Source organism: Nothoprocta perdicaria, unplaced genomic scaffold (assembly GCF_003342845.1).
Source record: "Nothoprocta perdicaria isolate Ctin4 unplaced genomic scaffold, notPer1 scaffold_208, whole genome shotgun sequence".
In the NCBI taxonomy this organism is placed as follows: domain Eukaryota; kingdom Metazoa; phylum Chordata; class Aves; order Tinamiformes; family Tinamidae; genus Nothoprocta; species Nothoprocta perdicaria.
Window position 1 is genome coordinate 441,784 of NW_020455294.1, and position 10,851 is coordinate 452,634.

Below are 10,851 nucleotides of genomic sequence, written 5' to 3' on the forward strand. Positions count from 1 at the left end.
TCTCTTCAAAAAAATCATGCCAAATAAGTCACTTTCCAGTGAGCCTCCCACCTGGGCTAGCTGGGTGCAATGGACTGCTCAAGCTCTGCCAAAGGTGAGTTGAAGCAGTTACACCCGTCTCTGGAGTTAAGCTGCTCCTCTTTGAGAGGTAGGAAACTCCCYGGGTGTGAGGGGTTTCCTTGCAGCATGAAAATGTACTAGGCTGAGGTTGTCAGGGTCGCATGCAAGCACTGAAGTCTTTTCCAGCTTGCGTGTTTGATAAGGCTCATGCAGCATTTGCTCCAGCTAGGAAGTTTAGCTTAATCTCCTGGGTTTGTGCTGCCTTAAGGAGCTTGTTCATGTCTTCAGAGCTCATTTCAGTAGCTTTAGTTTGGATACTAAACTAAGGCAAGATTAGAAACCACAGAATAGGAGGAATTTCAGCTAAGCACCTTTTCACCGCAGACAGAGGTTTACAAGACGGCATTAATTTCCCAGGAAGTTGTGAATGGATTTCCTTTTAAATTTAATAACAAGCATTCAAAGAAATGAGATATCCTCCTTATGTGCGCWTTTTTCATGAATTCCCGATGCTCTCCAGGCTTTCCTTTCGCCCCACTCCCCAGCCTGAGCCTCCCACCTCCTGCACGGCGGCAACGTGCTCAGTGACAGTGYTCTAAAGTGATAGTTTGTAAATACCCCGCGAGTCCCCGCTGTTACTGCAGAAACCTGAGCCCTTCAGTCCACAACCTCTGGAAACACGTGAGGTCAGGCAGATGTGCCCACTCCTTGGGGCACGGGATGCACAAGGGCACAAGAGGGAATCACAGAGTTGAGGTGGTCGATGTGAGGGAGCTGCACTCTGGTTTATCGCAGCCCTTGCTGCGCTACTCCGATTGCACCTAGTGATTATTGTCTGACAGATTTGAGGATGCTCCAGGCTCTCGAAGAGCACCACATCCTGAGGGTCCAATGCAATGGCCAGGGAAGGGGTACAATGGGAATTTTATTATTGAGGCGAGTCCAGAAAATATGAACTTTGAAAGATTCACAAATGCAAATTTCTAGGATCATCTCTAAACAAGAAAACGGAAAGGGGGAGAAGGAGGAGGAAGGCTGCTCTTTCTCTCTCTCTCTCTCTCCTGCCTTGCCAGCATGCCTTGAATGAGAACAGGGAGGTGATCTCAGGAACACTCATTCCAGCCTCCTGTTCATAAGTAGCAGGAAGGCCTGTCAAACCTGTCAAACTCCTTGAGCTCCTGGGGTTTACAGACTTCTCTCAGCTACCCCAAGCAAAACCACAATCCCATAAAGAAGCTTTTTTTTTTTTTTTTTTTTCAGTAAAACCTTCTGCCATTTGCCTGAAGCCAACAAATCACTCATTTAAAAGAAAGAGAAATCCATTTGTAGCTTGGAGATGTCCCTTCCCCCCATGTGCTCCCTGGTGAAGCCCGGAGCAATGGCCTAGCAGAGGCAGTTTTCTGCAGGAATCTACCACCACGGTGCTTCTCAGAGGCCAAAATCTGCTGTCCTCACTGAGGCCAAAGCCAAAGCCTCACTTACACAAGCAGAGCTGGCTGGAGTAAGGACTGCAAAAACGACCACCTGGTTTCACTGTGAGCTCAAACCTGGAGTGCGATGGCTTGCAGTTATTCCTGTCCTTTGCTTCTTTGCAGACTTCCTAGGCACTTGGCTCCATCTAGTTGCCCTGGTGTGAGTCCCGAGCTATTTGCTGGTCACGGCAGGGCTTGTTCTAATCTCACCACCCCTTCGTTCGCTGCTATAGGTTTGCTGAGCAAAGAGGATGCAGCAGCAAAGAGGATGATGCAGTCGTGGGTTCTCAGCGTATAAGGCTGGGACTCAGAGAACCACCAGGTGCCTTTCCACAGCACTCCTTCCTTCCACTTAACAGCACTACTTTCAAGGTCAGGATTTCGGAGATGGGTTTAGAAGAGATATTCAGGGTTGTCAGTCCTCCCTTCCCTCTCTCCATTTCCTCACCTACAAGATGATGTGAGAGCAAAGGGTCCTGGTTTATCATGCAGCCCTTGCCCTCATGCTAAACCCATGGGCTTCCAGGCTCCAGCCTCTTCTCTGTCCCAAAACCTCCTTGGCTGGTCCAAGACTCACTTAGCCACAGTGTGAACCACTGTGGTGGCTTGAGATCTGTGCCAGGTTATGGCATCTAGCACAGCGACAGAAGAGAATTTAGCCTGCAAAGGAGGAGCGCAGAGGCGAAGCAGCAGCCACTTTGGAAAACYGAGTTGGATTTATGGGAATGTAGTTGAAGGAGCGTGTTAGGTCCTGAGTTAGAAGCTCGACCGCGGATTTTTGTCAGCTATTTTTCAACTTCAGCTTGGGCTTGTCCCAACTGGCATGTGACTTAGCTGATTATCACACTATGACACTGTATGTCAAACCACCTTGTTTGATTTGTCGGTGGCAGATCTGGTGACAGGTCACCGTAATTTTTTCAYGTGATTTCTGAGAGGAACAGACCCGTGCTCCACGTCTATCATGATAGAGCCATAGCAACATCATAATAAATAAAACAGTGATTACCCAATGTGAGCAAAAAGTGGCAACTTCAAGCTGCAGTTTATTCACAATATGGGAGACGTGCTTTGGCAAGAGATAAGCGCTCATCAGGGCATGTCTCGTAGGGGCAGAAGTATAACAGAAATCTGCTAGCAACACAGTAAACAATGATCTTGTGAAGACTTAAACAAAACTGGAAACGTACCCTGAAATACAGATTTCGGAAGCTGGCACTTGGCCACTATACATCTAGCTTCACTCAGCATGCAAAAATATATCACGTTGAAAACACACAAACTGTATTTAAGGCCTAGGTTTCCAAGATGCATTCATGTGAGGTAAAGAGGTCTTTGCTACATCCCTAGCAGTAGCAGAAGACAAGGTAGCAGAGCCCAGGATATCCATGCTAGGTGAAAAAGGAACAGAAAATGGACCATGCTAAGCTTGTTCTTCATTAGAGTACAAAATACAAAGCACGCTTCCTTCTAGCACTAGGGCCTTTGCAAGTAGGCCCTTAATAGAGGCAAACAGAAACATCATGACAGAAAGCATGAGTTCATCTCCAATACTTTGCTCTAGTCACCATGCATTGGGACCTCTCCCTAGGAAAAGGACTGCACAAAATAAACASAGTTCAGGGTAAAATCCATCCTGAAGCATGGATCTTATCCAAATGTGGCACTTAAACATATATATTAAAAGCAGATTTAACTAATATACTTGTCAATTTTATGTATTTTCATCTTTGAAAGAATGTGAAAATAGCAGCTCACACCAAAAAAAAAATAAGAAAGGTTTTGTAGGGCTCTTTTTTGTTGTTGTTTTTTGCTTTTCTTACTTAAGACCAATCAGTGTAGTTCAGGATGGATGATGACCCATTAAGTCGGGAATCATATCCCCGTAGGAGCCTCTCCTGGGTTCCTTATGGAAAGGGTAGGAGCAGGCCATACACACACTGCTACTTCCACCATACATCTGCAGCCTACTCACCACCTCACCAAGGCCCCCCAACTCATTGCACTAGCTCAGACCACTACATGGACACGTAGGATCATGAAGGGACCAGAAATATTTTCATTTTCTGCCTTCTAGAGAAGCAATTTCAGATTTATGCAGAGATTCCACAGGTGCTGCGTTACCAGAATGGCCAAAATTGGGCCCGATAGTGCCACTTCCCRCTGCCACAACCTTTAATCGTGTAAATGATGAAGAAGCCTCAAAGGACTTGCCTAGGAGATACTTTGACTTCAGATCCCAGGTTAAGTATGCAAAACTAGCAATTAGAACAAACTATCCCTTTATGTGTGACCTGAGCAAATAAGATGAGAAGTCACTAAGACGCAGTAATACAAAAGTCTGAGCTTCAGATGTTAACAGGCCACATTTCTGAGCAGACCCAGGCTTGAAGAGTTACAGTAAAAAGGTAGGAAACATTTCATAGGTAAGATACGTGTCCTCAAGATTTCATTTAAGAGGTAAAAATAGCCAGTGCTTTGCCTTATGTTACTGCATAATTGTAGGAAAACTGAGGGGCAACACATTAGTGGATTAGTGGAGCAGAACAGACCTCGGAGCTGCTCACTTTGCCTGTGGAAGCATTGGTAGGATACACATAACTGGTGTGCGCTCAAGGCAGCCGCGCTGGCTCCTGCTCCACTGGAAAGAGAAGTGTTTGCCACATGGGAGCCAAAAACATTGGCAGGAAAATAACTTCAGTTTCCAAACTTGAAAACGAGTATCGCAAGCAGGAAAACAATAGCGGGGGGGAAAAGCGTTCACCTGGACCGACTGATTTCACCTTAAGGCTCTGGCCCCATAATTGTGTATATGTTTGGAACTAATTATTTTTTACAAGAGACAGAAAGAGAGAGCTCAAAGGCAACTTCTGGGCCTGGGATAAGTCGGGAGTGTGCGTGCCCATCGTGGAGCTGAGGACAGACAGACTTGAGGGGTGGAGGCGGGCGACGCAGGCCCTCCTGCCACGGCCATCCGCAGCACGGAGACCTGTGGCCGCCCGACGCCGTGTGCGGCCTGCGTKGGACACGGCTGCTGCCAAAGGGTGGAGGAAGGAGCCCCAGCGCTCCCACGCGCTCCGTGAGCGCTGGTCATGCTGTATTTCCCCTGCTGACGGCCTCGTGTCAGCCTCAGATGCAGAAGAAAGAGAGCAATCCATATTTTCACCTAGCCTTTGCTATGGACAAGGGCGATAAAGCCTTATCAGCCATTCTGGCAATCTACAGCCTTCCACAWCTATTGCCGTTTGCCTTCGGAGCCTAATGGAAAACTGTGCTGGATGCTACACCCACTGTTATTGTTTCCGTTTCCTTTTATTTATTTCCCTTGCCTCTCAAGAGGCACTCCGAGGTCCCATTGCTTCCTGCTGACCAGGGGAGGCTATGAGAGCCAATACTGCTAGCAGATTAAAATACACACACTGTCACAAGCAAAGCACGTGGAAGAGGACAGGGGACTTGCTTAGCAAAGACCAGCTCAGTCTGTGGGGCAGAAAATTGCCTGAAGGATGGCAAGACTTGGTGTTGACCTGATTCCTGGGAAGCCAGAGCTTCCAAACTCTTCCCACAACCAAGCTGCAGCTTGGACCTGCACATAGTGAATCTAAACAGTGTTTCCTTTGGATTTCAAATGGAATAAATGATAAAATTTTGGCAGCGATGGCRGGGCTGCTGTGCACTCCGGCTGAACGAGGAGACCTTGCACACGCCGAGGATCCACTCTACAACAAAGACGGTAGGTTGGCCACCATCTTCAAGGAAGACAGCGTCGCTGCTGAAGCAACGGACATCATTAATCCTCCATCTCTAGGGCAAATGAACTCAGTAGTCCGTGCTTGACCCAGGCTGCAGCAGATTGTATCTGCTGTATTTGGACATTTTCCTTTCTAGCATCTGCTAAAAAATTATTAACAGGTGCTGAAAAACGTGGCCTCCAACCCAGAGATCCGGAGCCAAAATACCAAAGGGGGGAAAGTCAGTTCTTGACAGCCGCCCGACTGCGGGGCCTGATGGGCCAGGGAGGCAATCTGCCGCTTCGCGAGGTGCCAGCTCAGAGGAGGGGGCAGCAGCACCTCGCGCAGTTAGTCCCCTTTTTCCTTTCTTTCGGAAGCTACAAGTGGCAAGGACCAGTTCCTTGCCTCGGTGAAGTTGCAAGCCTGGAGAGTCCCCTCACATGCTAAGAGCTAGACCAGCATGCAGGTGGCTTAGTGTCAGGCTGTCTGTGCACTGCCCGGGATGCCGACCAGGCAGTACCACACTGGCTGTGCCAATGTCCCACGGCCACGTGTGTGTCCCAGTGAACACCGGAGAAGGAGTTCTGACGTGCCATGTGGTTAGTTAGTTAGTTAGTAGTACACAGCAGTAAAAGGAGCTCGTAGGCAATAACTAAGCACACACCTAAGCCTATATGTCCACTACAGCGTCACCGATGGGCTGGCACCCTGGCACGAAGCCGCTGCTTCGCAGCTCCCACCTGAGCAGGAAGGAGGGAAGGGGCCGGTGCCGCGGGACGCCGGTGCCGCCGGCCTTGCTGGACAGTTCCCCAGCGGCGCCGGGACGGGCGCCTTGGCAGCGCCGCGGTGCCGTCCGGAGCCTGCGGGAAGGCGTCCGCGCGCGGCCCCGCGCTCCCCGGCGCATCCTGGAGCATCCTGCCTGTGCCTGCCGCGCTGCCCCAGGCGCCGCTCGCTCACCTGGCTCTGGGGCAGCCGAGCCGGGGGACACGGAAGCCCCGGCAGCAGCTCCGAGCACATCCCGCTCCCGCAGCAGCCATTTGCTCCAGCACTCAAATAGGTAAACAGAATAAAAGCAGCCTCCCGTCCTCGAAAAGCAGTCTTTTCAGAACATAACATGAGCCTCGCCGGTGAGCGGCAGCGAGAGCTCCAGCAGCAGAAAAGCTGCTTGCCAGGAGCAAACGGCTCTGCGAAGAGAGAGGAGCTTTGGTGCTTGAAACRGCTCCAAGGGAAGGGTCCGAGCACTGCCCGCCCGGCGTAGCCTGGAGAACTGCTCTGCCGTATGGAATTTGTGCCAGCAGAGTAGAAGCAAAAGCGGGGAGATATTCTTAAATTTCTCTAGCATGGGAGAAAAGTCCTTCTGGGTTTGCCTCGAGGCGGCATTGGAATGAGCCGAGTTGGAAATCCCTACTGGCAACGAGGACGTAGTGTTTTCCCAAAGGGGCTCCAAACAGGAGACGCTTTCCCAAGCAGGAGTAGGCAAATTTGCAGAGCTATGCGCAGCAGCAGGAGGAAGCCCTTTAAGGGACCTTGCTCTGTCCTGCACGGTGCCCATGGAGCTGCCCAGACCAAGAGGCTCCAGGAACACCGCCAGAACGCCCGCTCCGGTCCCCGCTGCCCACACCCCTGCTCCTGTTTTGCGCTTTCCTCCCCGGCCATGCAGCACCACTCACGAGCACAGGGCTGGCCAGCAGCAAGGAATCGCCTGCCTAGTTCTCTAAAACCCTTTCCTAGGCCACAGCAGAAAGACAAGGGCAAGATCGCGCCCTACACCGAGGGCCCTAGCGCAGTGACTCCAGCTGCCGTCTTCACACTCCACGAGAGACTTCAGGCTAAAATGATCTTCGGTTGAGAGATGGACTCCTCAAACTGAGTCTATCTCTGCTTTACTAAACTTGGTGTATCTCTAAGTATAGAGTCCATATACAGATATATAGAGATACATAGATATAAATACATCTATATAGAGATGCAGTATAGAGACGCACACTCTCAGTGTGTCTCTGCAGTTACTAGCACTGCTGGAGGGAGGGCACCYCTTGGCAAGGCACAACTGCAGATCCTCGGGAGTCAAAATGTGCACATGTACGGAGCGCAGAGCTGGCCATTAGCACATAACATCGCCCCGCTGGTCATCTAAATAAATAATCAGCAGCAGCATCACCAAGAAATGAGCCAGTTGCCACCGCAGCCGTTGAGGCCGACCCTCTAGGTAGGTGTAGGATTTGCACGGAGTGCTTCAAAATTTCCTAACCTTTTCTAAAGCCAAAGAGTAGCATAGAGTAGAAGCCACCTGTAAAGACATGCGTGCGCACACACGCACGTGYGTGGGTGTGCAGGGCAATTAATGTTTGTGATAATTTGTTTAAAAGGGGAGGCGCAGGATCCCTGGAGCGTGGATGCRTTTCCAGCCAAGATTCTCGCTCACCACGCCAGTTCTTACTGCCGCGTAGCCTAGGTTGCTTACGGCCAAAGCGTGAGCCAGGCTTTGCTTGGGTGTTTTCCCAAAGCTTAGCCTCGTGGGTTAGCTCTCCGGGGATTTATACCTCTCCATGCCTTTGCTCTCCCAGGGCCTTGGGAGGACACCACAGCCCTTCCCACACCACGAGGGTGTTCGCCCTGCGGCAGGCGCCGGGGTCCCACGGCGCCGACGGGGAAGCCGGGACGGCTGCTCCCAAGCTCYGCAACGTGGAGCAGCTCCCAAGCTCCGAGCGTGGAGCAGGGGCCCCGGAAAAGCCGGCGGTGACGGCCGGGCTCAGTGCCACCCTGCGCCTGTCCTGGCCATGCCGTGAGCTGCGCTCTTGCTACCAGCGTGCGGGTGCGCGGGTGCCCTCGCTGCTGCCGGGCCTGCCGCGCTCCCCGCGGGCTTCCCTGGAGCTCCCGACCTTTCCCAACGCTCCGAGGTGACTTTTGGCACGAAGCACGCCGCTGGTTTCCATTCGGTGCTGAGGAAAGGGTGCTGCAAAGGCCAGGCCCTCCGTGGATGCACCCARAGGAAGGGAGGGATCCAAGCCTGGGCTCCTGCAGGCTCGAGCCTGGCTTCTCCCATGTCCGGGGAGGAAAAATTAAGGAGAGGCCTCCGAACAGGCTGCGCACACCAGGCTGCGCCTGCCCCTGCGGAGAGCTGGCCGCCCGCCGCGTCCTCGGCTTGGCYGCGGTGACGAGGGGCCGGCCCTGTCCCTGAGAGCTCGGGGCGCCTGAGTGCCAGCACCGGCCCCTTCCCCCTGCCACGCTCGGGTTTGTGGTATTTTTTTTTTTAATTCTTCCCCTGAACCCTGGAAAAATCCCTGTGGATTTCACCCCCTGGTGCCCCTGAGGCCCTGGGCGCCTCACTGTGCATGGGGCAGCAATGCTGGCACCAGGCGCACGTGCAGCGGCCTCGGCAAAGGGTCGTCCCTGGAAATCAGGCACCCTGGGGCACTGCAGTCCGGCCCTGGCTCTTCCCCAGGGAAGCTGGAATCTGCAGGGCCGCCTTCCCGCCGCGCAAAGCCCGGCTCGCACGGGGGTGAAGGAAGCCCCTTGCAGGAGGGTTGAGGGGGCCCAGGCTGCCTTGGGCTGGTTCGTGGCTTCCAATGAGGCGTTTGACGTCACCACGGAGAGCCTGCGTTTTTGTGGGATCCAAGTATTCCTTAATTAGGTGGTGTCTGCTAGCGGAAAGCGACAGGGCTTGTATTTCATTTCGCACCGCCGTTTCCACATGCCCCCTTCGGCTGCCACGCAGCGTTGGGAAGCGCGTCCCGCACGGGGCGCGGGGTCCCCGCAGCCCAGCCAGGTCTCCAGCCGCTCGGCCGGCTTGAAGGGCTTGAACTGGGCCCTTTCCTGCAAGGAGGAAACAGGAATTTCCCCCTGGAATGGGTTTTAATCCTGTGTAAGTGATTAACAGCAGCAGCATTGGGAGGCTTTGGAGCGAGGTGCTCCAAATGCACTCCCACCGAGGAAGGAACCCTTCCCATCGCTGCCACGTTACGGCCCCAGACCGGGCTCATCCCAGCGCCGCTCCCAGGCAYCCCAGGCATCGCTCCCGGCACCCCGCGCTCTTTGGGAACCGTTTCCGCCCTTCCTGGGCACCCTGGCATGGGGAGCCCCGCAGCCCCCGGGCACCCGCCTGGCGCCCTCCCCGTTTCTTCCCTAATCCCTCCCGGAGGGAAGCGCCCGTTTGCAGCCTGCGCCGGGGAAGAGGAGGGAGGAAGGGGGGGGTCCCGCGCCTCGTCCGCGCCGTGTTTGTTTTCCTTTCCCTCCGGAACGCTAGATTAAGACGTGAAGATTACACTTTTATTGTGGCGGCCGAATAATACCCCGAGTCAACACACCCGGCAAACAAAAGTGCTTGTAGTACATGGCCAACCCCGCTGGGAATGGGGCTGCCGAAAAGGGAAAAAAAAGAGAAAGAAAGGGGAAAAAAATGGGGAAAAAAAAGAAAAAAAATCAAGCCCTTCAGTGCTAATTACAAATAAATGATGATGTGCTCACTAAGTAATTGATTTAATGAAGTTCCTATGAAACTATTAAAACCGGGTAGAGGTCAGGCTCGAGGCGCCCCAGAGCGCCCATTGTGGGATGTTTAACTCCGCCAAGCTCCTCGGAAAGACACCGGGGCTAATAGGTGAAGTCACAGCTGTGACTTTTGCAGCGCCGCGGGGGGACTCGCCTCCCCAAACTTGCCCAGTGGCCCCGGAGGGGCCACTGGGCAAGTTTGGGGAGGCGAGTCCCCCAAGTGCCCCCCCCAAGTGTCCCCCCCGTCTTTTGCATCCCACCAGGCCGCTCTTTCCCCCCAACCCGGCCCGCAGCTCCAGCCCCATCCCCTGGGTACTCACGGGCCGCGAGCTCCGCTCCGCTTGCCCAGCGCGCTTCCAAAAGCCACGGGGGGAAGCGGAGCTGGGAACTTGTGTCCTGCTACTCCAGTGCCCCCCCTCTCCCCACTCCCCCCTCCCGCCGCTTCCTTCTTCTGCACTCACTTCTTCGGGAAAACTTAAGCCCCAGTGCCAGGTAGGCGGCTTGGGAGATCTTGGCGAGGTGCCTGGAAGGGGATGAGTGCCCGTTTGGAACTTGAAGGGGATGGGTTTCTTTCTTTTTCTTTTTTTTTTCCCTCTTTCTCTCTTGTTTGAAAGGGCACTAGGAGCGCTTTAGCCGTGTGAAAGCGGCAGGAGCAGGAGGGGGGGCGCAGACATTTAAAAAAAAAAATAGGGCTATTGGGTTTCCCAGCCCCATGCTCGGCCTCTCCCCCCGCCCCCCAAGTCGCCCCCCTGTCGGGGAGGTCAGAGCGGAGCTGCCGGCCCCCCAGCCCCCCCTTCACCTTGCCCGGGACCCTCTTTTCTAAAAGGGGCCGCTTTTTCCCCAGTCTCCCCGTTCTCCTCCTGCCCCGGCGCACGCGGCTCCCAGCTGTGGGGAGATGCGTTTGTGTCCCTACGTCGTCCCCAGATCCCTGCAAGGGACCCGAGGCGCCCACGCGGGAACGGGAGCGCAGCCCCTTCCCCCCGGGACGGCGCGGGCTGGGACGGTGCCTCCTGAGGGTTTTCCGGGAAACTGGGGGAGGGTTTGCGCTATTTTCTTTTCTTTTTTTTTTTTTTTTTTTTTTTTTTTTTCCCTGGAAA